Source organism: Lithobates pipiens, unplaced genomic scaffold (genome assembly GCF_037356315.1).
Source record: "Lithobates pipiens isolate NorthernLeopardFrog02 unplaced genomic scaffold, aLitPip1_a1.2 Scaffold_16, whole genome shotgun sequence".
NCBI lineage: Eukaryota > Metazoa > Chordata > Amphibia > Anura > Ranidae > Lithobates > Lithobates pipiens.
The window spans coordinates 28,098,632-28,123,234 of NW_027507748.1; the positions used below are offsets into that span (position 1 = coordinate 28,098,632).

Consider the following 24,603-nt stretch of genomic DNA (forward strand, 5'->3'; position numbering starts at 1 on the left):
AGAAGTGAAGACAAAAGAAAAAAGAAGAAAAGAAAAAAGAAAAGAGAAGAAAAGGAAAAGAAAAGAAAGGAAAAGAGAAGAAAAGAAAAAAAAGAGGACAAAGGAAGAAAGAGAAGAAAAGAAAAAAGGATAGAAAAGAACAGAAAAAAAAAAAAGGAGAAGAAAATAAAAGAGAAAAGAAAAGAGAAAAGAAGAAAAGAAAAAGAGACAAGAAAAGAAAAAAGAGAAGAAAAGAAAAAAAGAAAAGCGAAGAAAAAAGTAATGAAAAAAGAGAAGAAAAGAGAAGAAAATAAAACTAAAAAGAAACCAAAAGAAAAGAAATAAGAAAAGAAAAAAGAAAAGAAAAAAGAAAAGAAAAAAGAAAAATGAAAAAGAAAAATGAAAAAGAAGAAAATAAAAAAAAAAGAAAAGAGGAGAAAAGAAAAGAAAAAAGAGAAGAAAAGAAGAAGAAAAAAGAAAAGAATAAAGAGAAGAAAACAAAAAAAAAGAAAAGAAAAAAAAGAAAAAAGAGAAGAAAAGAAAAGCGAAAAAAAAAAAAGGAGAAGAAAAGAAAAAAGAGAAGAAAAAAAAAAAGAGAAGAAGAAAAGAAAAAAGAGAAGAAAAGAAGAAGAAATAAAGAGAAGAAAAGAAAAAAAAAAAAGAAAAAAGAGAAGTGAAGACAAAAGAAAAAAAGAAGAAAAGAAAAAAGAAAAGAGAAGAAAAGAAAAAGGAAAAGAAAAGAAAAGAAAAAAAAGAGAACAAAGGAAGAAAGAGAAGAAAAGAAAAAAGAATAGAAAAGAACAGAAACAAAAAAAAAGAGAAAAGAAGAAAAGAAAAGAATGGTTAACATAGATAGATATGGACAAATTGATTGATTGACTGATCGATTGGGAAATTTTAGTATACATACAGTAAATCAGTAGGGATAGATAAATAGATAGATAGATATTAATATATCAATGGATATAGATAAATAAGGACAAATAGAGTAAGGCTGGCCATACATTATACAGTTCTCTATTAGATTTACCAAAACCATATAATAAGAGGGCAAACGTAAACACTTTCAATATCTATGTGAACAGGCATTACTGGAATTCACACCCTGATTACATTTCCTGGGGGACGTTATTTTCGCTCGCACTGGTGACTTCCTGTGTGTGTTCTCTTTCCTCTGACTATACACGGATTGGTAGATGTATATGGTGGAGCGGATGTGTACATGGAGAGGGTCTCATTAGACACCACATTGTGCTCCATCGATAACGTCTCACTGAGTATCCCCCTGTGTGGGGGTGTATTGACCGTAGAATTGGATAAAAAATTATTATGGAGAAGACAGTTATATAGACGGGGAAATGATGTATAACATTGACACAGACTGGGGGCGAGGGAAAGGGGGGACTCTGCTGGGAGCGCAGAACTCAGAGAACAAAGCAATGGCGGGAATAATAGGGCCCGGGATAGTCCTATTCACCAGATTCATATCACTGCCGATCAATACCAGATTGCACATAAACATCACCTAACCTGGAGCCGCTCAGTGATAAGTAGGGAGAAAACATCCGTGCTCTACATCCGGGAATTTATATTCAGAGACACACTTTGGTGCCAATAGATGTTTAATTTTGGCAGGGAACCTACTTCACACCAGGGAGACTTTCTGCTGTCGGGGACGGGGTGGGGATAGAAAAGGGAAATGGAGGAGTAATACCTAGAAAAAGAGAAAATGAAGGGAAAGGAACAGACACGGAAGTAAGGAAGGAAGGAAGGAAGAGAAAGGGAACGAAGGAAGGAAGAGAAAGGGAAGGAAGGAAGGAAGAGAAAGGGAGGGAAGGAAGGAAGGAAGGAAGGAAGGAAGGAAGGAAGAGAAAGGGAGGGAAGGAATGAAGGAAGGAAGAGAAAGGGAAGAAAGGAAGGAAGAGAAAGAGAATGAAGGAAGGAAGAGAAAGGGAAGGAAGGGAGGAAGAGAAAGGGAAGGAAGGGAGGAAGAGAAAGGGAAGGAAGGGAGGAAGAGAAAGGGAAGGAAGGAAGGAAGAGAAAGGGAGGGAAGGAAGGAGGAGAAAGGGAGGGAAGGAATGAAAGAAGGAAGAGAAAGGGAATGAAGGAAGGAAGAGAAAGGGAAGGAAGGAAGGAAGAGAAAGGGAAAGAAGAGAAAGGGAAGGAAGTAAGAGAATGTGGGGGAAAAGAGACAAAGGGAGGGGGAGAAAGAAAAGGAAAGAAGGAGAGAGAAGGGGGAGGGGAAAGAGAAGAAGGAAGGAATGTAATACCTAGATAAAGAGGAAAGAAAAGGAAAAGAAAGTAATACATAGATAAAGAAGAACTGAGAGGAACAGACATGGGGAGGGAAGGAAGGAATGGAGGAATAATACCTAGTTAAAGTGGAAAGGAAAGGAACAGACACAGGGAGGGAAGGAAGGAAGGAAAGCAGAAAGGGACGAAGGAGAAACAATGTGGAGGAAAAGACAGAAAGAAAGGGAGGGAGGAAGGATCGAGACAGAAAGGGAAGGAAGGAAGGAAGGAAGGAAGGAAGGAAGGAAGGAAGGGAGTAAGGAAGGAAGGAGGGAAGGGAAGAGAATTGGGTGGGGAAGAGAGAAAGGGATGGAAAGAAGGAAGGAAAGAGGGGAAGGGAAATGGAGGAGTAATACCTAGATAACGAAGAAATGAAAGGAAAGGAACAGACATGAGGAAGGAAGGAAGGAAGGAAGGAAGGAAGGAGGGAAGGAGAGAGAGAGATGGATAATGTGGAGGGAAAGACAGAAAGGGAAGGAGGGAGGAGGAAGGATGGAAGGGGTGGGGTAGAGAGAGAAATGTGAAGGAAGGAAGAAGGGAAGGGAGGAGAGAGAGAGTGGTGAGGGAAAGGGAAAGAGAGAAAGGGAGGAAGGATGGGGGGAAGAGAAGGAAGGAAGATAGGAGAACGGAAGCAAAGGAGGGAGGGATAGAAGGGAAATGGAGGAGTAGTACCTACTGTAGATAAAGAAGAAATTAAAGGAACAGAAATGTGAAGGGAAGTAAGGAAGGAGGGAGAATGCGGAGGGAAAGAGAGAAAGGGAGGGAGTAAGGAGGAAGAATGGGGGGAGAAGGAAGGAAGGAATGAAGGAGGAAGTATAAATAAGGGGGAGAGAGAGAGAAAAGGAAGGAAGGATAGAGAATAGGGAGGGGATAAAGAAAGGGAAGGAAGGAAGAAAGTATTTCTGTAGCTTTATAGATTAATCCATAGTTCAGTTTTTTTATACCAAAATGGAAGAGAGAAAGTAACACAGATAGATAGATAGATAGATAGATAGATAGATAGATAGATAGATAGATAGATAGATAGATCTGATATGAAGGTCACTGACAATGTCATACACTGGCGTTCTTAGCACAAGTTTGTTGTACGATGCCAGTATAAATAAACGACAATAAACTCGGAATCCGTGCGTCTGGCGGTGTAGGGAAGTGACTGCGCACTAAGCTTGTTACTGTAATTACGGACGGTGAGTGTTTGCCCAGCAACAGACAAGACACTGACGGATCGCCCCGGCGGTGGAAGTCATAAATCACTCTCTGACCGGATCTCCGATGATTTCCCCCCCCTCTGTGACGTCGCTCTCTCCTGTAGCAGTCGGTATTGTCGGGCGGTGACGTCGTTGGAATGAATTCCTGCCCGTGTCAGGTTTGTAATAGTTTATGTTGAGTGTACCCAATGCCTGATGTGCCTTTCCATCACCGGCGCTCTTCCCCTTCATCCCGCAGGAAGCGGAGCCCGGGCCGAGCCGTGCAGATCATATCCGCATCAATATTTCTGCTACTTAGGCAGAGAGGTACAGCGAGCGAAGAAATAATTGTTATCTTTTCTGTAAAACTAAGCGGAGAGGGAAAACAATGAAGTCAAAGCGGGAAGGCGAATCTGCGAGAATTACAAAGGGAGATTGATTGGAGTCACGGAGGAAGGAGCACGTCGCTCTGTAAACACTGACATGTTTTGCAAAGGAAATAACATGAAATAATGGTAATGCTCCTTCCAAAAACAAATACTTCTCCCCCCTGGGTGCTGCAAGTGGAAGTTTTATTTCATACATCTAATGGGAGTTCCAGCAGTTATCTTCTTATTGGAGCCTTCTACCCATGGATATCACCAAGCCAATTACTCATGCAGAATGGCAAAGTTACTGAAAGGTTGATTTTCACTAACACCTCTGCAGACAAGGTTCTCGGAGGGGGTAGAACACTGAAATGCCATTTTTTTATTTTATTTTTTGAGACCCATCAGTTTGCAGTCCTGAATATAAATTGTTCTGTACAATATCTGGCTTAATACAGCCCATTGGCCTCGATTTAATAAAACATTCCCAATACTTTATTTGGAGGGAGGTATGCTCTCATTAGAAGGGCTGCAGCTAATTCATAAAAGCCTTGCAACAATTTTGGTGATAGTTCCAACACATGCAAGAGATTCATGGGATGCTGGCAGCCCTGCAGCAATGGTTGCTAGGATGCTGTCAGCCACAGTGTCCCTGGTTGCCAGCACACTGTCGGCAGAACATCATTAGTTGCATCGTTTTCCCAAAAGGTCATAATGGCTGAAACAATTTCATTAGGAAAAACCACCAGTTCATATTTGGAGTAAGGAGGGCCATGCTGCCCTACCCCCCAACACTAGTCACTATTTGATAGTTGCTTTGCTGGCGGTAAAGTGTCTTTGGTTGCTAGGACGCTGTGGGCCACACAGTACCCTGTGTTGTTAGGACTCTGTCAGCACCGTATCCTTGGTTGCTAAGACACTGTCAGCCCATCATCATTAGTTGCTTGTACTCTGTTAGCTGCATAGCATCATTGATGGCTAAGATGCTTTTGGTACAGTGCCCTTTGTTGTTAGGAGGTTGTCATCCTCACAGTGTCTTTGGTTGCAAGGACACTGTCAGCATAGCATCATTGGTTGCTAGGTCACTGTAAGCACAGGATCATTGGAGGATAATACTCTGGTGGCCTGCAAGCATCATTGGTTGCTAAGATGCAGTCAGCACAGTGCCCTTTGTTGTTAGGATGCTGCCATCCTCAGAGCATCTTTGGTTGCTAGGAAGCTGTCAGCATCGCATGCTTGGTTGCTAGCTAGAACACTGTCAGCACAGCATCCTTGGTTGCTAGGATGCTGTCAGCACAGCATCATCAGTTGATAGTGTTGGCTGCATATCATCATTGGTTTCTAAAGCCCCACCCACAAAGTGCACTGTACCGACAATGTCTTAAGCCTTATACACACTATTAGATTTTCTGCAGATTTTTGTCTTCAGATTTACCAAAACCACGTAGTGCAAGGGCCTCCCTGATTACATACAGATTGAAACTCTAAGCCCTTGTACACACGGTCGGACATTTCGACGGAAAATGTCCGATCGGACCGTGTTGTCGGATAATCCGACCATGTGTGGGCTCCATCGGACTGTTTCCATCGGAATATCCGACAGGACAAAGTTTTAGAGCTGTCCTATAAAACTTTTCGACAACATGATCCGATCGGACTTTGTCCGATTGTGTGTAGAGAATTCCAAATGGACAAAGTGCCACGCATGCTCAGATCAAATTCCTAGACCAAAGCTATTGGCTACTAGCCTGAACGTAGTCCCATCGTAACGAAATAACGTCATCACGTTCAGAACGATCAGATTTTCCGACAACTTTGTCCAACCGTGTGTATGCAACACCGGTTTCGGACAAAATCCGACGGATTTTGTTGTCGGAATGTCCGACCGTGTGTACAAGGGCTTAAGGTTTGAACTCATATTATATGGTTTTGGTAAATCTGAAGACAAAAATCTGCAGAAAATCTAATAGTGTTTATGAGGCTTAAGACATTGTGGGTACAGTGCCCTTCGTTGTTAGGAGGCTGTCATCCTCACAGTGCCTTTGGTTGCTAGGACGCAGTCAACACAGCTTCATTGGTTGCTAGAAAGCTATCGGCACAGCTTCATTGGTTGCTGGAAAGCTATCGGCACAGCTTCATTGGTTGCTGGAAAGCTATCGGCACAGCTTCATTGGTTGCTGGAAAGCTATCGGCACAGCTTCATTGGTTGCTGGAGAGCTATCGGCACAGCTTCAATGGTTGCTAGAAAGCTATTGGCACAGCTTCATTGGTTGCTGGAAAGCTATCGGCACAGCTTCATTGGTTGCTGGAAAGCTATCGGCACAGCTTCATTGGTTGCTGGAAAGCTATCGGCACAGCTTTATTGGTTGCTGGAAAGCTATCGGCACAGCTTCATTGGTTGTTAGGATGCTCTGGGCACATTAAACTTGGCTTCCAGGATGCTACCAGATACACCTATAACAACAAATGGCCCAGGACCTGATCATGGGTTAAGGAAGGAGGGTCTGGTATGGACACTCTGGCTTTAGCGCCACTCCTTCCATGCAGCCTTACATGTGTTGTATGTATAGAGAGAGAACTGGAGATGGTTTTCTTATGACTGTCTACCACGCTCTTTATGAATTCCGGTCTTGGTGTCTAGAAAGCCCCATCTCATTCTGTTGCCTCGTCACATCTCTATCATCACCGCTAAAACTAACGACGTAGTACTAGCACGGGGAGGCATTTCCCGGAATGAGTGGTTAGCATTACACACAGGTCATCCTTGATGCACTGCTGACTAGGTAAATGTTAGTTTGTACTGACAGGTGCATATTACGGAGTAGAAAGCCAGACTGTTGAAGCCAGCCTCAAGCAGATCAGATGTTTCCTTTGTAACACATTTGCCAAGTAAAAAAAAGAAAAAAAAAAAATAGAAGAAGAAAAGGAAAAAAAAAAAAAAAACTAAAATTCATATTTGTGCCTGGAGCAATGACAGTGTGACAAAAATGATCAACTGCAAAGCAAAGTGTCGCTTTAGGACGCCAATTCCACGCGGTGTGATCATGCCAACGGCAACATTTTACGGGGTTGAAATAAAAAAATAAAAAATAAAAAAAAAGCGTTGATCATTTAAAGAAGGGCCCTGTCATATTAAATAGAGGTTTTAAAATGAGCTCCAAAATTGCTACATTGTATCATTTCATCTTTTCACCTCTATCTTTGCTGCTAGAAAGTTCCAGCTCTTCACACCCTCAAACTCTGTTTTACTGCCCAGTTAAAGTTGACTTCTAACCCCAAAAATGTTATATAAATATATTTTTTCTCAATCATCAGACCTATGGGAGGGGCTCAGCAGCCCCACCCACTACAGTCTGCCTGCAGAAAACGACTGGAAGGGGGCGGAGACAAGACCGGTCACCCTGCGCAAGGAGAGAGAGAGCAGCAGTGAGCGGTCTTTATTACAGGAAGCTGCTGCACAAAGGTAAAGGGTCACACTGGATTACTGCACAGACCGGGAAGAAATACACAAAGCTCATTGAGATTTAAAGCGGGAGTCCGCCGGGACTCCGCGTTTTTTTTTTTTTTTTTAAAAGCCAGCAGCTACAAATACTGCAGCTGCTGACTTTTAAAATAGTGACACTTACCTGTCCAGCGCGCCCGCGATGTCGGCACCCGAAGCCGATCTCTAGGTCGCCTGTCGGGTCCTGCCGCCGCCATCTTGGGTATGGGAATCAGGAAATGGAGCCTTTCGGCTTCATTTCCCGGTTCCCTACTGCGCATGCGCGAATAGCGCTGCGCAATAGGGACGCTCCCCGCTGCCTCTGGGATCTGTGTGTTTCCCAGCAGGCAGCGGGGCACTTGCGGGAAGGGGCGGGCACTTGCGGAAAGGGGCGTAAGTTACGCCCCTTTCCGCAGAGAGCTATCCCGGAAGTGGGTGCAGTTACCTGGATTATCCAGGTAACTGCACCCCCCTCCCCCCTGAAAGGTGCCGATTGTGGCACCGGAGGGGGGGAGGGTTCCGATGAGTGGAAGGTCCACTTTAGGGTGGACCTCCGCTTTAAGAACAATACAAGACTTGTATTTAGACAACAGTTGCTTTTTTTTTTTTGCATTACTGGACACTGTTAACTCTGCCCACATCCCCATTTTAACCGCCCACTTTCTGGGTGGCCACACTAAATTGCTTCCCCTTTGTGGGTTGCTCTAAGATCAGAACCTCTACATATGTTGGGTCGTAGACATGTGCGATTAGTTTCGTACGAATCGAAAATTCATATGAATTTGCGGAAAATCGTACATTCGTACGAATCCGAAATACGAATTTTTACGTGTATGAATTCCGTACGAAATACGAAATTTCGTTTACGAATTTTCGGATCCAAATTAATAACGAAAATTCGTAATTGTTACGAAAAGTTAACGAACCTAAAAGTTAAAAACACCAGGAAGTCAGCGCCCCCCCCTCATAATGATAAATTCATCATAACGAACTTTCATTATTTTAACAAAAAGTTTACGAATCTAACGAAAATTTGCATTTCGTATGAATCCGAATTGAATTTCGTACACCAATTACGAAATACGTTTTTTTTTTCATACGAAACTAAACACATTTTTTGACGGCGCCCATGTCTATATGGGACGCCTACTTTTGGCTCCAGATCCTGCAGTCTTTTTGAGCTACTGCATATGCACAGTAACTTAACCTCGCCGAGTGCATGAAAATATACGACCTCTCTGAACCGAGCGGCCGCATATTTGCATACCTTAGCGCAAATAGAGCTGCGCCGAGAGCGCACACTCCCGACACAGTTACCGGCGGCTAACGCAGAACACAGACATTGTATCACAGCATCGAAGATACAGAGGGAACAGCTGAGGAACTATACTTGCAAAACCAGAATAATATGCATGTAAGTTGGGGATTGTTAGCTTACACAAGAAAGATAACATTGTTTGTGCTTCCAGGTCAGCCCACAGAAAAAGACGAGGACACGGCATTTCTGCTGTAAATCTGCATTATAGAGGTCCAAGATGTGGGACTGTCCTGGCAAAACCGGGACAGTTTGCATGTACTCGGGGGTTATTAGTCTACAAAAGGGGAATATCATTGTTTGTGCTTTCAGCCAATAGAAAGTGTTGCGGACACAGCAATTCTGCGGTTATCCTTGGACATGGCCAGGGACATGGCCATCAATGGTATGGAGCGCCAAGATGAAGAAATGTACTACCAGGACAGAGCATCGGCAATAGAGAAGGGCAAGATGCTGGACCGTCCTGGCAAAACCGGGACAGTTTGCATGTACTCGGGGATTATTAGTCTACACAAGGGGGATATCATTGGTTGTGCTTTCAGCCAATAGAAAGTGTTGGGGACACAGCAATTCTGCGGTGATCCTTGGACATGGCCAGGGACATGGCCATCAATGGTATGGAGCGCCAAGATGAAGAAATGTACTACCAGGACAGAGCATCGGCAATAGAGAAGGGCAAGATGCTGGACCGTCCTGGCAAAACCGGGACAGTTTGCATGTACTCTGGGATTATTAGGCTACACAAGGGGGATATCATTGGTTGTGCTTTCAGCCAATAGAAAGTGTTGGGGACACAGCAATTCTGCGGTGATCCTTGGACATGGCCAGGGACATAGCATCAATGGTATGGAGCGCAAAGATGAACAATAGAGAAGGAAAAGAAGCTGGGCTGTCCTGGCAAAACCGGGACAGTTGGCATTCATGTGTGGTATGGGGGAATTAGTAAATTAGCCAATAAAAGGTTCTTTTTAGATTCTTTTCACAAAAGTGACGCGGGTGGGGCCTTTCTGGCCGGATCAACAGGTATTTCCTATACTTGCTGAAAATGTTCTTAGACTGCGAAAAAGAAAAATAATAAAGACACCACATATAAGGACCAGTAAGCTGCATTCTATGATATTTTCGTTCTTGGGTTTAGATACTCTTATAAAATATTTAAGTGATACTTTACAGCGACACAAAAACATAATCACAATTTTTCAGAAGCTGGTAACAACGTATCAAGGACGCTGACTTCCTGGCCTACATACTGCTCCAGTTTTAGCTCTGGGGGGTATTGTGAATTGCTTCCAGGTATTGTATCAGTGAATACGCACAAACTTCTGATTGTTGATTGGCACACATACACAGATTATAATTGGCTGCTCCTTCACACAACACATTTTTTTACAATCAGATACTATTCATGCTTTTGATGGGCTTAGAAGTCTCGTTTGCGTAAAGCGCATCAAAGGAAAGAAAGTCTGGGGTCACTGGGGTGTGAAATGCGCCCCGTCGGGAATTTGCATTAAATTGTAAAGCGGTGGGGTCAACTCGGCCAACTTTATGTTTCCCGATGGTTGCCTTGGTGACCAGACTGGAAGCTTTTTAAACTTTCATAACATCTTGAAGGTGGAAGGCCCCCCCCTGCCCTTCGCAGATGCCCGTCTGTGACTCGATAAACAGCAGAGACCTGATGGGCCCAAATCTCCCCCCCGCTGTGCTCATTTGTGGAACGGCATGGGGCTGGCGGGAGGAAATGTACAACGTTCCGTAGACTCGGTGCCCTGCGTAGCCCAATGCTCCTTTGCTTAAGTGGATGACCCCAGTCACCAGATGAATATTTATGTAGATGGTTTAAATATGTTTGGAAAGCAGAAACGGTTGGGTGACTTTATCATAAAAGCTCAACGTGAAAAGCTGATATGGCCATAAATGTGAAATATCAGCAGAATGAGAACATAGGTGAGTGCTGTACGAGGAAGGAAGGAAGGTAGGAAGGAAAAAAGGAAGGAAGAAGATTGGAAGGGGAAAAGAATGATGGAATGAAACAATGAGGAAGAAGAGATCAGAAATGACGGCAGAAATGAAAAGATAATGGGACGGAAAAATAAAAAAATAAAATAAAAAGGAAGGAATAGAAAAGAGAGGGAGGAATGAAGGAAAAGAGGAAAATAGTGTTTATGCAAGAAAGGAAGGGAGTGATGGAACATTAAAGAGGAAGAAATAAAGAAAAAGAAAGAAAGGAAGAGAAGAGAAGCAAAATAAAAAAATACATGAACAAATAAATGATGTAATGAAATGAAAGAGTGGAAAAAAGGAAGGAATAACATTGTAAGGAAGAAGGGAAGGGAAAGAAAGAAAGAAAGAAAGAAAGAAAGAAAGAAAGAAAGAAAGAAAGAAAGAAAGAAAGAAAGAAAGAGAAAAAGAAAAGTGAAGAATGGTGACATGAAATGGAAATGAAGAGAAATGAAGGAAAAGTAAGGGAGTGAGTGAAAAATAAATAAATAAAGGAATGGAATAGAAAAAAAGGAAGGGACAAAAGAAGAAAAGGAGAAGGACGGGGCAGAAGAAAGACATGGAGGGAGAAAGGAAAGAGGAAAGAAGGAAGGATGTACTGTATATGAAATGGAAAAGAAGAATGGAATGAAAAGAAGAAGGAAAGATCAGAGAGAGAAAGGAATGAAATTATAAACTATAATTTCCAACTATATGTTTCCTGATGACTGCCTTGAAGACCAGGAAGCTAGGAAGAAAGAAAGAAAGAAAGAAAGAAAGAAAGAAAGAAAGAAAGATTGATTAATAAAGGAAGGAAGGGAAAGCAAAAACAAAAGCCGTAAAAAAATGGCAGAGAAGAGAAATTAAGGGAAGGGAGTGAATGATAAAAGAGGAAAGGAATGGAATAGGAAGAAAGGAGGGAAGAGAAAGGAAGCTAGTGTTGAAAAGACGGTATGGTGAAAACAATAGGAAAGAAAGAAAGAAAGAAAGATGGGATGAAATGGCAGTGAAGATAAATGAGGGAAGAGGAAGGGAGTGGATAATAAAAGAGGAAAGGAATGGAATAGGAAAAAAGAAGGGAAGAGAAAGGAAGCTAGCGATGAAAAGACGGTATGATGAAATCAACAAGAAAGAAAGAAAAATAGAAAGGAAGGAGAGAAGTGAAGAATGAAGGAATGGAATGGCAGTGAAGAGAAATGAAGTAAGAGCAAGGGAGTGAATGAGAAAAGAAAAAGGGAATGAAATGGTGAGGAAGAAGGGAAGAGAAAGAAAAAGAGAGAGAGAAAGGAATAGAAAAAAAATAAAGGAACAAAAGAAGGAAAGGAGAAGGAAGGGATCAAAGAAAGCCATGGAGGGGGAAAGCAAAGAAGGAAGGAAGGATGTACTCAGTGCCGGGACAAGGTCATCCAGTGCCCAGGGCAAAGATGCCAAACTGCGCCCCCCTTTCCCTTAGGGTTAGGGTCAGGGTGCCCACTACCCCTGCAATAAACCATTGCGCCAGGGACAGCCGCCCCTCCTACCCACCCTTTGTTCGGGCCCTGGATGTACTGTATATGCAATAGAGAAGAAGAATGGAAGGAAAAGAAGAAGGAAAGATACGAGGGAGAAAGGAATGAAATGATAAGGAAGAAGGGAAGAGAAAGGAATATAGCAGTGAAGAAATGGTAGAAAGAAAGAATGAATGAAAGGAAGGAAAGCAAAAAATAAGAATGACGGGCTGAAATGGCAGTGAAGAGATATGAAGGAAGAGGAAGGGAGTGAATGAAATAAAGAAAAAAGAAATGGAGTAGGAAAAAAGAAAGGAACAAAAGAAGGAAAGGAGAAGGAAGGGATAGAAGAAAGATATGGAGGGAGAAATGAAAGAAGGAAGGATGTAATGTATATGCAATACAGAAGAAGAATGAAAGGAGAAGAAGAAAAGAAAGAAAGAAAGAAAGAAAGAAAGAAAGAAAGAAAGAAAGAAAGAAAGAAAGAGAAGGAAAGAAAGAAATAAAGAAAGAAAGAAAGAAAGAAAAGAAAGAAAGAAAAAGAGGGAACCAGAAAATAGTGACATAATGGAATTGTAGGGAAAGAGGGATGCAAAATGAAGGCAGTAATGAAGAGATGATGGAATAAAAAAAGAAAAAGGAAGGAAAGAAAAAGGAAAGAAGAGAAGTGAAGAGGAAATAGTGGAAGGAAGGATGGGAGGATGGACAGAAGGAAGATGGGAGAGAGATGGGATGATGAAGCTATGGATATAATGATAATAAACAGCTGTGCCACCCCCCTCCTCTGCCTGCTGCCTCCAGCCATACTTATTAAGCTCTGAGGTTTTCCATTCCTCACCCCGGAGCTCAGCCTGTACCGCATTCATACAAGAGAAGATCGTTGCAGGCTGTTACTCTGCCCTAAAAAATGGAAAACATTTACAGCCGTTCGTCCAGCAAAACCAACTACACTGACACCAATTTAGTAGCAAGCGCTGAGTTTACCGTCATTTACATATTCATGAGCTCATTAGGGGCATGTTTATTTTGAGACAGAAGGAGCAGAGTTTTAATCCATAATGACACTGGTTCGGGCAGAAGCCGGGCATGAATACATTAACTAATGGGGCCATACGGGCCCGTGGGGGACACTGCCTCATCTCATTTTTATGGTGCAGCGCTGAGTTCCCTTAAAGAGCAAAACTTCATAAATGAATAAGTCACTTTTGATATGTTGTTCATGTAAACAGAAAACAAGCGGCTTCCAAGTGAGAACATCTTGGAAGAGAAAGGCCAGGAAAGTCGAAATCGGTGACAGCAAATTCGAATTACAGAAATGGAAAATATATTTAGAGGCCCACAAAACTAGAAAAAGTTCCAACTCAAAGCTGACGGAGCTCTGGGCACCACTGGGTTAAACCGCCAAGTTGATTAGTCAAATGGCAACTTTAATATTTTTTGGCTGGACGGTGGACACATTATTAGGCACACCTGTTCCATCACACAAATAGCCAAACTGAGAATTGTGTGCATGCAATTAAAGCTGAAATCCAGGCAGTTATAAAAGATACAAATTAATGCATCTCTGTAATCATTAATGCATCACCAAATGTATTTTTTAAAAGCAATCTGTGTATCTGAATTTGACCTGGAATCAGGTTCTATTGCAGCAGGGCTGGAATGTAAGAGGAAAAAAGCAGCACAAGGAAATAAAAAGCCAGTGAGTTCCTGTGCTGAGGAGAAGCATGCTGATAGGAGGAGACAGCAGAATGACAGACGCATGATCTCATCACTGTTCTGCTTAACCATAGGCTGGAGGCGGGTAAAGGATGACTGGTCTTAGAGGAAGAGGGTTGAATGATGCTGGTCATCAGATCGATAACACAGAAGCCATGTCCAAAAGGCCAACTTTGATTGTACAACATGGATAAGCTACAGTATCAGAGAACCATACCAGGTTCCAGCTTAGAACAGCAATATAAGGACATAGTGGTAACCAGATCATCAAAATTAGATGGCTTAATATTGCTTAATATTGAAAGGTCACAAAGTCTGACAAATCTACATTTTTACTGTGGCATGCAGATGGTGGTGTCAAAATTTCAAGTACAAGGCAATGGATCAGTGCACGTAAAGTTGGAGTTAAAGGCCATCATTACAATAGCCCTAAGTGTCTACAGACACCTTACAGGTACCTTGTAGGACATCTGGGTCAACCTTCTCCTAAGCCAATTTCCTGCAGTTCCTGTCATATATGCCATCTATATAATACTCCGGTCTTTCCACCCAACTTAACTAGAGCGTTATCAGCTTCAGATACTCCATTACATATGGAATATAAAGCCAATGTGCCCAGTTTTTTAAAGGCCAAAGGCCAATGTGCCTATGCCCATCTAGCACATCTGGGATTGTCAACCTTCTTCTAGCTAGCCCAAGTTCATGTAGGCTTTCTAAGTAATCCTCTGGTTTTTGCTCCCAATCTAAACAGGCATCATTTTCAGATAATTCAATACATATGAAAGATATAGTTGCTGGTCCCAGTTTCTTAATGATTAGGGGTGAAAGGCATCATCTCAATAGGACTAGGTCCCTACAACTGCCTTACACATCTTGGACTGTCAACCTTCTAGCCCAAACTTTTGCAAGTTTAATTTGAAGATCTTCCACATAACCTTTCAGTTTTGGTCACAGTCTAACTTAAAATCAGGTAATCGAATACATATGAAGGAAAAAGTCACAGGTCACAGTTTTATAAAGGTTGGCATCAAAGGCAGCATTTCAATAAGCCAACTGGGACTTCCAATCTTCGCATAGTCTAACCTCCGGAAAACCCTGTCATGTAGGCCTTCTACATAATCCTCAAGGTTTTGTTTTTAGCCTAACTAGAGAGGCATCAGCTTCTGATAATCCAATATATATATACAGTGGTGTGAAAAAGTGTTTGCCCCTTCCTCATTTCCTGTTCCTTTGCATGTTTGTCACACTTAAGTGTTTCGGAACATCAAACCAATTTAAACAATAGTCAAGGACAACACAAGTAAACACAAAATGCAATTTGTAAATGAAGGTGTTTATTATTAAAGGTGAAAAAAAATCCAAACCATCATGGCCCTGTGTGAAAAAGTGATTGCCCCCCTTGTTAAAACATACTATAACTGTGGTTGTCCACACCCGAGTTCAATTTCTCTAGCCACACCCAGGCCTGATTATTGCCACACCTGTTCACAATCAAGGCATCACTTAAATAGGAGCTGCTTGACACAGTAAGGTCCACCAGAAGATCCTTAAAAGCTACACATCATGCCGAGACCCAAAGAAATTCAGGAACAATTGAGAAAGAAAGTAATTGAGATCTATCAGTCTGGAAAGGGTTATAAAGCCATTTCCAAAGCTTTGGGAATCCAGCGAACCACAGTGAGAGCCATTATCCACAAATGGCGAAGACATGGAACAGTGGTGAACCTTCCCAGGAGTGGCCGGCCGCCAAAAATTACCCCAAGAGCGCAGCGACGACTCATCCAAGAGGTCACAAAAGACCCCACAACAACGTCCAAGGAACTGCAGGCCTCACTTGCCTCAGTTAAGGTCAGCGTTCATGCCTCCACCATCAGGAAAAGACTGGGCAAAAATGGCCTGCATGGCAGAGTTCCAAGGAGAAAACCACTGCTGAGCAAAAAGAACATCAAAGCTCGTCTCAATTTCTCCACAACACATCTTGATGATCCCCAAGACTTTTGGGACAACATTCTGTGGACCGATGAGACAAAAGTGGAACTCTTTGGAAGGTGTGTGTCCAAGTATATCTGGCGTAGAAGGAACACTGCATTTCATAAAAAGAACATTATACCAACAGTAAAATATGGTGGTGGTAATGTGATGGTCTGGGGCTGTATTGCTGCTTCAGGACCTGGAATACTTGCCGTGATAAAAGGAACTATGAATTCTGCTGTCTACCAAGAGATCCTGAAGGAGAATGTCCGACCATCTGTTCGTGTACTCAAGCTGAAACGAACTTGGGTTCTGCAGCAGGACAATGATCCTAAACACACCAGCAAGTCCACCACCGAATGGCTGAAGAAAAACAAAATGAAGACTTTGGAGTGGCCTAGCCAAAGTCCTGACCTGAATCCTATTGAGATGTTGTGGTATGACCTTAAAAAGGCCGTTCATGCTCGAAAACCCTCTAATGTAACTGAATTAGGACAATTCTGAAAAGATGAGTGGGCCAAAATTCCTCCAGGACGCTGTAAAAGCCTCATTGCACGTTATCGCAAATGCTTGGTTGCAGTTGTTGCTGCTAAGGGTGGCCCAACCAGTTATTAGGTTTAGGGGGCAATCACTTTTTCACACAGGGCCATGATGGTTTGGATTTTTTTTCACCTTTAATAATAAACACCTTCATTTACAAATTGCATTTTGTGTTTACTTGTGTTGTCCTTGACTATTGTTTAAATTGGTTTGATGTTCCGAAACACTTAAGTGTGACAAACATGCAAAGGAACAGGAAATGAGGAAGGGGGCAAACACTTTTTCACACCACTGTATATATATATATATATATATATATATACAGTATATATAAAGAATAAAGTCACTGGTCTGAGTTTTTTAATAAATGGGGTCAAAGGCATCATCTCAATAGGCCTAGGTCTCTACAACTGCCTTACATACCCAAACTTCTGCAGCTTCAGATAACCCAATACATGTGAAGGATAAAGTCACCAAAAGTTGGGGTCAAAGGCCATCATCGCAATAGTCCTTAGTGCATACACCCACCTAACACATCTGGCACTGTCAGCCTTCTATTAGACCAGGGGTCTCCTAATTTTCTAAACAAAGGCTTAGTTTACTTTATTGGGTCCGGACTATGGCCATTGAGAGTAGAAATTGCCCTGATGTCAGTAGGAGTAATTAATGCATCTTTGGTATTAGGAGGAGGAATAATGCCCCATTGTTGGTGTCAGTGAGAGGTATAGATGCCTAATGTTGGTGTCAGACAGAGGAATAGCGCCCAATGATTGGTCTCAGTGGGAGGAATAGTGCCCCTTCATTGGAGTCAGTGGGAGGAATAGTCCCCCATTGTTGGTGTCAGTGGAGAAATTGTGTCTTGTACCAGTGGGAGGAAAAGTGTCCCAGGGGCCGGATAAAGGCAAGCAAAGGACCTGCCCCCGGGCTGCAGTTTGGGGGTCACGGTACTAGACCCGATCTCTTGCAAGTCCTATCATGTAGGCCTTCTAGATAGTCCTTCGGTTTGTGCAGCCAGCCAACATCAGCTTCACATGCAACGATACACGGGAAGAATAAAGTCACTGAGCCCAGGTTTTTTAAAGGTCGGGGTCAAAGGCCATTATTACAATATGCCTAAGTGCCTACACCCACCTAACACATTTAGGACTGTCAACATTCTCCTAACCTGATCTCTTGCAAGTCCTGTCATGCAAGCTTTCTACATAGTCCTCTGGTTTTTGCACCTGGCCTAAGTAGAAAGGCATCATCTTCAGATACTTCAATACATATAAAGGAAAAAGTCACTGCTCCCAGTTTATTAAAGGTTGGAGTCAAAGGCCATCATTGCAGTAGGCCAACTATGTATCTGCCAAAAAAGATACTGATAAATGTTTTGAGAAAAGCAAAAAAACAATGTCAACCGATCACTGCAGTATTCATACCTGGCTTCACACTGACCCCAACCCATACATAGGACAACCTTGTACTACAGCAGGTGGCTTGTGCCTCCAGCAGTGTCTTAAACTGCTTTTTAATCTGTTGCCTGGTGCTGTGACATTTGTATAAGTCAAAACTCAGATTTACAGAACGGCTGCCGAGTGGAGCCTGGGAAGCCCTGTGCATGGAGATGATAAATGGTTTCTGGAGTAAGTCGGTCAAGGAGAGATTAATAATGACTCTCAGTATCCTGCGCACGTTCTAATTCCACCTTAAAGTGCAACCTCAAGAGCAAATAACGTCTCTCTCCTGTAAAGCTAAACTCAGGGCCAAGAGATGCCACTGCAAAAACAGCATTCCTGGATCTGTGGAAAGCCAACACAGGCCGGAGAAAAGGGTATTCATGTTTTTAGGGGGAGTTAAGACCCTACGCCACCCAAAACTTAAAAGAAAACCTTGGCTTTGGATACAATTTCAGTGAAGCAGGAGTGGAGGGATAACTCAGCCTAAGGTGTGGACAGAATAAGGACCAAAGAAAGGAATAAAGAAATCTATTTATTAATGCTCAGCCATGGATATATTTTACCCGCCAAGATAACACCTAAATGAAAGAAGATTTGTTTACACAGATCTGTGCTGAGAAACAAACCTAATGAACTGAGCGGGAGTATGATCACGGCAGACTGATTGACTAAATAAAAATGTCCAACTGGTGCTTTCTTTCAGTTGGGTGTAAAGATTCACGTCTGCATGGAAAGATGCAAAACCTAACTCAACAGCTGTTAATAAATATTGTCCAGGATACAGATCATGCTGCAAATGTATTATTTTATCCAATGCAAATGGCAAGAACGATTTAAAAAATGTGGTCAGTAAAATACAGCTATTGTTTTGTGGCTAATAAAGCAATGTTGTCATTATGTATTATGCAGCGTCCAAAGTAGGTAAACACTGGGCTAGAAGGGCAGGGTTGCATTAGCCCCTTGGGCCAGTACTAATAAGATATGTAGGGCTGGTGGCCCTGAGTGGAGATTCTTCACCATTCCCATTGCAGCTCCAGTTCTGATGGGGTGGCCAGGTAAGCAAATGCCCCCCCCCACCCCCCTTCCTGGCCTTAAGTGGAGTTTCTTCACCAAAGTTTCAACTCTGATTGAGGTCTGAAGGGGAGAGTATCTCCACCTGGAGTCAACAGCCCAACATATATGGCCGGGTAAGCAGAGTAGAGTTTCTTCACTAATTAAGACTGCAGATCCAGCTCTGATTGGGTTCCGAATGGGGTGGGAGTATCTCAGCTTGGGGCCACCAGCCCAACGCCTCTAAGCCCTTGTACACACGATTGGAGATTCCGACGGAATGTGTCCTATCGGACCGTTTTGTCGGATAATCCGACTGTGTGTGGTATGCATCGGACTGTTTCCATCTAAATATCCGTCGGACCCAATTTTCCAACTTGTTGGAAATATTTTCCGACAAACTGGTCCAATCGGACATACTCCGATCATGTGTAGAGAATTTTGATGGGACAAAGTGCCACGCATGCTCAGATCAAATTCCTACATCAAAGCTATTGGCTACTAGCGTGAACGTAGTCCCGTCGTAACGAAATAACGTCATCACGTTCCGAACGATCGGATTTTCCGACAACTTGGTCTGACCGTGTGTATGCAACAGTTTCGGAAACAATCCGTCGGACAAAATCCATCGGACAAAATCCAACGGATTTGGTTGGCAGAATGTCCGACCGTGTGTACAAGGGCTTACTGGTATTGGCCAGAGAGGAAAATACCATTTAGACTGCAGATCCTGCTCTGATTGTGATTTAAAAGGAGGGGTATTTCCATCTGAAGTTACCAGCCCAACATATATTATTTATAGGGGCCAGGTAAATAAATGCCCCCTGTTGTATGAGTGGCCTTGAGTGAAGCTTCTTCAACCGATTAAGTCTACAGGTCCAACTCTGAGATTTGAAAGGGAGAGTATCTCTAATTGGAGACACCCGTCCAACATATCTTACTAATAATGCATAGGGGGAGCAAATGCTCCTTGTAGGGCTGGCAGTCCAGAGTAGAGTTTCTTTACCACTGCAGATCCTGCTCTGATTGAGGTTTGAATGAGAAAGTATCTCCACATGGGCCCACCAGCCCAACACATCTTACTTATGGGCACTGTAATAGTCCCCTTGCTCACATCTTTCTGATATCTCTGATTGGAGACCAGAGCTTTTGATTAAATAACCAGTTCATATTACTTATGGGGAAGAAAATGCTGCCTGTTGGTCTGGTGGGTCTGAGTGGAATGTTACCAATTAGGCCTAAATGGTGAAGTATCTCTACTTGGAGCCATCAGTCCAACATATATTACTAATACTAACTGGGAGAGCAAATGCTCCTTGTAGGGCTGGTGGCCCCGAATTTAGTTTCTTCGCCAAGTAAGACTGCAGATCCAATTCTGATTGAGGTCTAACTGGGGAAGTATCTCTACTTGGAGCCACCAGTCCAACATATCTTACTAATACTGACTGCGGGAGCAAATGCTCCTTGTAGGGCTGGTGGCCCTGGGTGGAGTTTATTTACCATTTAGACTGCAGGTCCTGCTCTGATCAGGGTTTGAATGAAAGAGTACTGTATCTCCACATGAGGCCACCAACCCAACACATGTTATTTATACTGGATAGGGTAGTAAATGCTGCCTGTTGGGCTGCTGTCCCTGAGTAGAGATTCTTCCCCATTTAGCATTTAGACTGCAGGTCCTGCTCTGATTAAGGTTTGAATGAGAAAGTATCTCCACATGGGACCACCAGCCCATCACATCTTACTGATGGGGAAGAAAATGCTGCCCGTTGGTCTGGTGGGTCTGAGTGGAGTTTTACCAATTAGGCCTAAATGGTGAAGTATCTCTACTTGGAGCCACCAGTCCAACATATATTACTAATACTAACTGGGAGAACAAATGCTCCTTGTAGGGCTGGTGGCCCCGAATTGAGTTTCTTCGCCAAGTAAGACTGCAGATCTAATTTTGATTGAGGTCTAACTGGGGAAGTATCTCAACTTGGAGCCACCAGTCCAACATATCTTACTAATACTGACTGGGGGAGCAAATGCTCCTTGTAGGGCTGGTGGCCCTGGGTGGAGCTTATTTACCATTTAGACTGCAGTTCCTGCTCTCATCAGGGTTTGAATGAAAGAGTACTGTATCTCCACACGAGGCCACCAACCCAACACATCTTATTTATACTGGATAGGGTAGTAAATGCTGCCTGTTGGGCTGCTGTCCCCGAGTAGAGATTCTTCCCCATTTAGCATTTAGACTGCAGGTCCTGCTCTGATTAAGGTTTGAATGAGAAAGTATCTCCACATGGGACCACCAGCCCATCACATCTTACTGATGGGGAAGAAAATGCTGCCTGTTGGTCTGGTGGGCCTGAGTGGAGTTTTACCAATTAGGCCTAAATGGTGAAGTATCTTTACTTGGAGCCACCAGTCCAACATATATTACTAATACTAACTGGGAGAGCAAATGCTCCTTGTAGGGCTGGTGGCCCTGAATTGAGTTTCTTTGCCAAGTAAGACTGCAGATCTAATTCTGATTGAGGTCTAACTGGGGAAGTATCTCTACTTGGAGCCACCAGTCCAACATATCTTACTAATACTGACTGGGGGAGCAAATGCTCCTTGTAGGGCAGGTGGCCCTGGGTGGAGCTTATTTACCATTTAGACTGCAGGTCCTGCTCTGATCAGGGTTTGAATGAAAGAATACTGTATCTCCACATGAGGCCACCAACCCAATACATCTTATTGATACTGGATAGGGTAGCAAAAACTGCCTGTTGGGCTGCTGTCCCTGAGTAGAGATTCTTCCCCATTTAGCGTTTAGACTGCAGGTCCTGCTCTGATTAAGGTTTGAATGGGTGAATATCTCCATCTGAGGCCACCAACCCATATCTTATTGATACTGACCTGGGGAGCAAATGCCCCCTGTTGGACTGCTGGCTCTGAGTGGGGATTATTCTCACAATTTTGCAATGTCCCGCATTCAAATATCCCAAGGTTACTCTTCTCACATAAGTCCATGCTTTTTTGTTTAAGGTATGGGTAAAATGGGAAGACTCTAGAATGAAATAGGGGAAGTAGATGTCATAAGAAGGCACCAAAAGCATTACCAGGTGCCCTTTCCCATTCTAGAGGCAGGCCAATAGTGTAGCACTAGCAAGGGGAGGGGAATGTTTATTTATCTGTTTATCCTTAGCAATGACATAGTCCTCACAGAAAAAATGGAAATGTCCACAGCCCAGAACTGGGTGTCTACACAGGGAACGGCCAATACATTGTGAGGGCCTTGGAAATACATTGACCTCAATTTACATCCCTCAGTCGTTGTCTGAGTTTATATTATTCAATTGCAACATATAACAGACAGCATTCAATCATTTCATTCTGGCAAATTCTGCATACTCCCTTTTCACTCTTTGTATTATTTGGAAAATCACTATCTAATAAAGTCGCAAATTGTTATTCATAAAATTCCTATTAGCAAGTATAGATGATAAGAAAAAAAAAACCCATATGGTTCCATTTTTCATATAACTAAATTATTCCACAATTTGTTTTTCTTTTCATATTATTCCCATTTAAAACCCATCACGCCCACTCTTTATTCTCAGTGCACTCAGTGAGCACAAATACAATAATAAACCAAGCAGATGAGTTAATTACTCAAAAAGTTTAAGATACTTGGAAAAGTGTCCTGGAATGTTAAGCATGTTTCCACAGCTCAGCAATGAAGATGGTTACACTTTTGCTTGGATATGTCCGTGTTTTATTCAACAGCAGGCCAAAAATTTGGCAAACAGAAACCTGAATCCCAAATACAATTGCAAGTCAGTTGTCATTGGCTGTACACGCTGCACTGCCGAAGATCTCTAGCTATAGCACCGGGCATCCCAGGTGAGGTCATTGACCAAATTTGGTTAGTGACGTCACCCAAGATTCCTTGCAACAGATTTAAATTCCCGCATACAGGAATCTGTTATTTAGCGGTGGGAATGTGGATCAAATCCTGTGGCAACGGTCATGTGAGGGAGGGGCTTTCTGTGTCTATGAACACAGGCAGCACGGCCCGGTATTGAGCCCGCAGGTGTGCCACAATAGGAAGTGGCTTCTAATGGTGGCATACCAAGAAGAGGAGAAGCCAGGAGCACCGGTAGGGGGGGGGGAGCCCAGAAGAGGAGGATTGGGACTGCTCTGTGCAATGGTTTTGCACAGAGCAGGCCCGATTCTCCTCTTCTAAGGTCCACCGCGGTCACCCCAGACTCCTCCTCTTCTCAGTGTGCCACCATAGGAAGGAGCGCCAGAGGGGAAAACTAGAAGTCCTCTAGAAGTGTGTCTATGAGAATGTTTCACCATTCTTCCAGAAGTGCATTTGTGAGGTCAGCCACTGATGTGGATGAGAAGCTCTGGCTCGCAGTCCCCACTCTAATTCATCCCAAAGGTGTTCTATCGGGTTGAGGTCAGGACAATGAAGGTCCTCCACCCCAAACTTGCTCACCATGTCTTTATGGACCTGGTCCAAATCATTTGGTGGAGGGGGTGTTATGGTGTGGGGGGTTGTTTTTCAGGGGTTGGGTTTGGTCCCTTAGTTCCAGTAAAGGGAACTCTTAAGGCGTCAGTATACCAAGACATTTTGGACAATTTGATGCTCCCAACTTTGTGGGAACAGTTTAGGGATGGCCCCTTCCTGTTCCAACATGACTGCACACCGGTGCACAAAGCAATGTCCATAAAGACATGGACAAGCGAGTTTGGGGTGGAGGAACTTGACTGGCCTGCACAGAGTCCTGACCTCAACCAGACAGAACACCTTTGGGATGAATTAGAGTGGAGACTCCGAGCCAGGCCTTCTTGTCCAATATCAGTGCCTGACCTCACAATTGAGCTTCTGGAAGAATGGTCAAACATTCCCATAGACACACTCCTAAACCTTGTGGATAGCCTTCCCAGAAGAGTTAAGGATGTTATAGCTGCAAAGGGTGAATTGGAATTCCAGCCCACAAAAGACCGATGAGAGTTTATCGTCGGGAAATGCGACCGTGTGTACGCTCCATCGGTCTTTTGCTGGCCGAATTCCAGCCAGCAAAAGATTGAGAGCATGTTCTCAATTTTTCGGTCAGAGAAAAGCTCCTATCTGAAAATGCGATCGTCTGTGGCAATTCCGACGTACAAAATTCCTACGCATGCTTGGAAACAATTCAACGCATGCTCGGAAGCATTGAACTTCATTTTCTCGGCTTGTTGTAGAGTTGTGCATCACCGCGTTCTTGATGGCCGTAATTTCAGCAAACTTTTGCGTGACCGTGTGTATGCAAGGCAAACTTGAGCAGAATCCCGTCGGAAAAACCATCATATCTCTTTCCGACGAGAAATCCGATCGTGTGTACGCGGTATTAGAGTTCATGTGTGTGGTGTAAAGGCAGGCATCCCAATACTTTTAGCAATATAGTAAATTTAAAAGCTTGTGGATAATAAGGTGGTTAGGTGCTATTGGTAAAATCATTAAGATGGAATAGTTCTTGCCATCACCAACCACCTACAAGTCAGCGAGTGCTGGTGTTCTGCCGAGAAGTGTCCCCTCATTGCATAGTGTCCACCCCGTACTGTGCAGGCGCAGCGCTTGCGCAGTACGGAGGACAAGGAGACGTCGAAAGTCTCCAATGATGGACGGCACCTGCGTACTTGATAGTACCTTCTGACCTGAGGCCAGGTTCAAGCGCCACCATCCAAGTGGACATAGATCATGTAAAACAGCACTTAGTAACAGGGCCCCTCACCACCCATGCCACGCTTTGAGCACGGCCTCGTTAGCTTGGCAAATTTTTATA

The 24,603-nt window shown here is 43.2% G+C and overlaps 1 protein-coding gene across 2 annotated transcripts in view; it reads right to left on the minus strand.

Moving 5' to 3' along the window:
- LSAMP (limbic system associated membrane protein) overlaps positions 1-24,603 on the minus strand; it is an 869,682-nt gene that overhangs the window by 518,721 nt on the left and 326,358 nt on the right. The window lies entirely within an intron of this gene.